Raw genomic sequence first — 6,122 nt, forward strand, 5'->3', positions numbered from 1 at the left:
CAACAACAGCAAAAAAAAAGGCTCCAAAATAAATGAGAAAAATATAAAAAAACACGAAGCAATTTGTAATTTATTTTTTGAATAAATTTTCGTTTTTTTTTTCAATTATTTTATTATTTATTTGTTAAAATAATAGGGGTATTATATGAATATTAAAAATAAGTGGCATTTTTATACAATTTGGTTGTTCGAGAGGCTACTTTAGTATCTTTTTTATATTTTTCCCAAAAAAAAATTATACTACCAATTTTTTAATTTTTATTTATTTAGTTATTTGTAATTTTTTTCTTATAATATGTTTTTATTATTATAATATTAACTAAAAATTTTTGTTTATAAAATTTTTATGATAAAGGTCATTAAGTTGATATTTCTCTTATAATTAGTTATAAAATAATACAAATTCCAAAGATAATATAAGATCAATATAACTAAGGTACTAAGATAATATAAAAAGCTGACAGTTCAATTGAATGTTGGATTGAACCTTCAATTGTATTTAGTTTGATCTATCAATTGATCATACCACAATCAATGGAACTAATTCATTAGAATCGCTCGGATGCTTGATCGAACATTTAATCTTATCACGATCAATCGAACTAATTCAGTAGGATCGATCGGACATTTGATTCTATCATGATCAATCGAACTAATTCATTATGATCGATCAGATGTTTGATCGAACGATTGATCCTATCGCGATCAATCGAACTAATCTATTAGGATCGATCAGATGTTTGCTCGATCATTTAATCATATCACGATCAATCGAACTAATTCATTATGATCGATCGGATGTTTGATCGAACATTTAATCCTATCACGATCAATCAAACTAATTCAGTAGGATCGATCGGACATTTGATTCTATCATGATCAATCGAACTAATTCATTATGATCGATCAGATGTTTGATCGAACGATTGATACTATCGCGACCAATCGAACTAATCTATTAGGATCGATCGAATGTTTGATCGATCATTTAATCATATCACGATCAATCGAACTAATTCATTATGATCAATTGGATGTTTGATCGAACATTTGATCCCATTATGATCGATCAGACTAATATGTAATAGTATCGATCAGAATTGATTTTATCAGATGTTTGATTGAACCTTCAATCATGTCAAGTTTTATTGATTGTATCCCGATCAATTTAAGTAATGCACTAATATAATATAAAATGCTTAGACTTCAATTCAATGCTCGATCGAACATTTAATTTGTTTGAATTTTGTTTGATCATTTGATCTGATCATGATCGATCGAACGAATGCACTAGGTAGGACCAATCGAATATTTGATCAAACCTTCAATTTCAATTGTTTCAATTATTTGATCTTATCACGATCAATCGAACTAATTCATTATGATTGATTGGATATTCGATCAAACCTTCAATTTTAATTGTTTCAAGTTTGATCGATCATTTGATCCTATCATGATCGATTGAACAAATGTACTATGATCAAACGGATTTTTGAACGAACCTTTAATTTCAATTGTTTCAATTTTGATTGTCACTTGATCCTATCATTTCATTGTATCACTATCAAAGTTGTTGTACATTATGCAATTAAAATTTGTCATAAAATTAAAATAAAATAATATATATATATATGTAATCTCTTTTAACATTCTGTTACTGCAATCGATCGCACCCAAAGTGTGATCGATCACAGTAACAGAAACAACACGCACATGCTGCCCGTATACGATCGATCGCACCATTTGTGCAATCGATCGATCGCACTCGGACAGCACACCACGTGACCTACTTTAGGTCACTTTCCCCCCACACCCCACATATTTTTCATCTCCAAGCAGCACCCACCCGCGACGCTCCTCCACCGTTTTTCACCACCTCTACCACACAGCCACCACACTGTTCTCTTCTCCGGCAACCATACCAGGTATTTTTCACCACCTCTACTTTACACCCCGTTCCCCATTCCCATCAACACCCCAGCCCTGATCACTTCCCGAACTTTTTTTTTTCTCATATTTCTGCAATTGTGGGTGTTCATCCACCCACATTGCTTTGTTGTGGTTGGATTTTGATGTTTTTGCAGGGGGTTTTAAGCGGAGTTGCTTTGTTTTGCAATTTTGGTTATCTCTAGTGCACACCAAGTGTTTGTCAAAAGTCCCCAATCAAGCTCATCATGCCAAGAGCTCGAGCTTCGTCCTCCCGAGGGTCCAATACCCGAGCCATTTCTCTCCCGCCCACTTTTGAAGAGCGGGAGCTGCTATTTGAGACCACCTTCGCCATTCGCAAAGACTTTCAAAATCTTGAGGCGACTCAATGGGCAGTCGCCGAGTTCAAGCACCAGGGGCTCAACAAGCTTTTCAAGCCGGTCACCACCATTGCCTACAGAAAATTGGTGATCGAGTTCTATGCCAACCTGTCGCATGACTGCAACAACGTGGCGGCCCTCTCTTCCAAAGTGAAAGGCAAAGCTATTGACGTAACACGAGCTGACATTGCTGCTGCCCTTCAATGCAATCATGAGCACCCTCCAGAAGCCGCACAACTTGCTGAGCAACCAGCCAAATTCTACGTGGCGAAAATCATTGAGGACATGTGCGATGGGCAATATGCCGATTCCCATCATAATGTCGGCAGCCGATCCAAGCTACCTCACGGCTTTGGTTTGTGGACTCCATATTACACCGTAATGCTTTTCCCTTGGGGCACAAATCTCAGAGGCGGGATCAATTTCTTCAAACACTCTACGCCTTCCATAAAGATGCTTGGTACTCCATTCCCGACATAATTTGGAACCAAATTCAGAAATTTTGGAATGGGGTGCACGTTGGAGGAGCGGAGTCCACACATTCATGGGGGTTGCCTTTCCCATACTTAATCTCGTACATCCTCCAGAAGAAAGGCATCAAGGGTACCGCAGCTGATGAGCCAGTCACTACTACTCCCATATTTGGCATTCGCCAATGGAACAAGAGCTTGTCCCACATGCCTCGGGGACTAGTAGCTGGTGCGGAAGAGAGTGAGGCTGAGCCGATGGCTGAAGATGAACCTGTAGTTGAGCCAGAGGCATCTGAGGAGGAGGCACAAAACCGCTCACTTATTGAGTCAGGTGAAGCCAGGCACTAGTGGACTGCCAAAAAGGTATTACTGATTCAAGAACTAGGCAGGGAGGAAGCAATCTCTTGGCCGGGATTTCAAAAAGAATTTCTCCAGCAATATTTTCCCAAGATTCTTAGGGACGCGAAGGCTCGAGAATTCATGGACCTCACCCAGGGAAATATGACAGTCGCCCAGTATGCTGGCCGCTTCAATGAATTGGCTCGCTTTGCTCCCTACTTGGTGGCGGATGAACAAAATCAAGTAAAGAAGTTTGAACAGGGTCTCAACCCACAAATCCATGAGCGTGTTGTATGCTTTGAAATTCAAGATTTTGTGAAATTAGTCAACAAGGCGTCTCTAGTTGAAGAGAGCGTGAAGAGAAGTGCTTTGGCAATAGCGGAAACACGAAAGAGGGCTGCACCCCCACCAAATCAAAACCAAGCTGGATGGAAACGAAGACCGAACGGAAATAACCAGGGAGTCAAACCCATGGGGAACAGACCGAGTTTAGCCATCGGCGTGCCCTGTCCAAAATGTCAACGCCCCTACTACGGATTGTGTCGTACGGGGACTAACATGTGCTACCGATGCGGTCAGGCCGGTCACTCTGCCCGGGATTGCCCAAGGGAAAAAGGAGGTGTTGCATCACTACAGGCAAGGAATAATCGCATACCACCCACTCCAGCAAAGGTTTATGCCCTCACACTAGGTGAAACAGAAACGGAGAATAGAGTAGTCACAGGTATTCTATCTCTCTTATTTGGCAAGCCTGTGGTTTTATTCGATTCTAGAGCTACTCATTCTTTTATATCAGCTAAGTATGCTAGGAGATTTTGTATTAATATAGAACCAATGGAAGTAGGAGTACTAGTATCTACCCTGGTAGGCAAATTAGTGTTATGCAGGAAAATAGTCTTGGGTTGCCCAATTCTTATTGAGGGAAGAATCCTCACGGCTAATTTGATAGTGTTCGATATGGAAGGGTTCGATATTATCCTCGAAATGGATTGGTTATCAAACAATCATGCCATCATTGATTGCCACAACAAAGAGATAATTTTCAGATTTCCAACTAACTCCGAATTCAAATTTGTGGGAACCAAGGTGGGCGCCACTCCACAACTAATCTCAGCAATACAAGCCAAGCAATTATTATTAGAAGGATGGCAAGTCTACCTGGCATGCTTAAAGGAGTCGCCTCAAGAGGAGAGAAAAATGGAGGAGATAACAGTGGTACAAGAATTTCTTGATGTCTTTCCAGGACTTCCTCCTGACAGGGAGATAGAATTTTGCATTGATTTAATTCCGGGAGCAGCTCCAATATCCTAGGCACCCTACAGGATGGCACTAGCAGAATTAAAAGAATTGAAGACCCAGCTACAAGAATTGTTAGACAAAGGATTTATTCGCCCCAGCATATCGCTATGGGGAGCGCCTGTGCTCTTTGTGAAAAAGAAGGATGGTACTTTTCGGATGTGTATTGACTACCAAGAACTTAAAAAAATCACCATAAAAAATAGATATCCACTACCTCGCATAGACGATTTGTTCAACCAGCTGAAGGGTGCTCTGATTTTCTCAAAGATCGACCTTCGTTTGGGGTATCACCAGTTGAGGTGTAGAAAAAGACAACAGAAAGATAATTGTGGAGAAGAAATTTGTATTTATGATGTGTTTTGAATTGTACAATGGAATGGCCTATTTATAGTTGAATGAGGCCGTAAAAGAAAGGAAATACAATAATTACAAAATAATACAATAATTATAGAATAAATTAACTTGCAAGAAAACAATCTCTATAAGGAAATTAACTTGGCAACCAAGCCAAGTGTAGGGACCAAGTAACTTGGCAACCAAGCCAAGAGTAAGGACCAAGCAAAGAGAGGATTCATAATATTCTAACAACGGTTCTGGCCATTAAGGAGGGAAGATATTTCCAAGATGGCTTTCCGCACCCGATATGGCCATTATGAGTATTTGGTAATGCCATTTGGAATAGCTAACGCCCCAGTAGCATTCATGGACCTGATGAATCGAGTATTCCATGATTTCTTAGATCAATTCGTGGTGGTGTTCATTGACGATATCTTAATCTACTCCAAAAGCTTGAAAGAACATGAAGACCATTTGAGGTGTGTTTTGCAAAGGCTTAGAGAAAAACAGTTGTACGCAAAGTTCTCAAAGTACGAGTTTTGGTTGGATAGAGTCACTTTTCTCGGACATGTAGTATGAAAAGACGGCATCTCAGTAGGTCCCAAGAAAGTTGAAGCTGTAGTAAATTGGGAGAGACCCACCAATGTACATGAAATCAGAAGTTTCTTGGGTCTGGCTGGCTATTATCGGCGTTTTGTAGAAGGTTTTTCAAAATTGTCTAGATCGCTGACTGCTTTGACAAGAAAGAATGCTCGTTTCTTGTGGACTGATGAATGTGAGCAAAGTTTTCAAGAACTAAAACGGCGGTTGGTAACTGCTCCAATTTTAACGCTTCCATCAGAATCTTGTGAATTTGTTATTTATAGCGACGTTTCTAGAAAGGGGCTTGGCTGCGTCCTCATGCAAAATGACAGAGTAGTAGCATATGTCTCTCGACAACTTAAAAGTTATGAGCTGAATTATCCCACCCATGATTTAGAACTTGCTACAATAGTTTTTGCATTAAAAATCTGGAGACATTATCTTTACGGGGTGAAGTGCGAAATTTATACAGATCACAAAAGCCTTAAATACTTATTCACGCAGAAGGAACTAAATTTAAGGCAGAGGCGATGGCTGGAGCTAATAAAGGACTACAACTGTGTAATTAATTACCACACCGGGAAAGCCAACGTGGTTACAGATGCCTTAAGCGGAAAATCAAGAAGTGAGATAGCATGTTTAAAATCCTTGCCCCATAATCTAAAGACGGACATTGAGAGGCTCGATATGGAGATCGTGATAGGAGAGGTGCAAGCATTAATGGCGAAACTCGAGATTAAATCCACACTACTGGAGGATATCCGCGTGGCTCAAGAAAAAGGTGAAGAGA

The sequence above is a fragment of the Corylus avellana genome, chromosome 1, assembly GCF_965113065.1.
Source record: "Corylus avellana chromosome 1, dhCorAvel1.hap1.2, whole genome shotgun sequence".
In the NCBI taxonomy this organism is placed as follows: domain Eukaryota; kingdom Viridiplantae; phylum Streptophyta; class Magnoliopsida; order Fagales; family Betulaceae; genus Corylus; species Corylus avellana.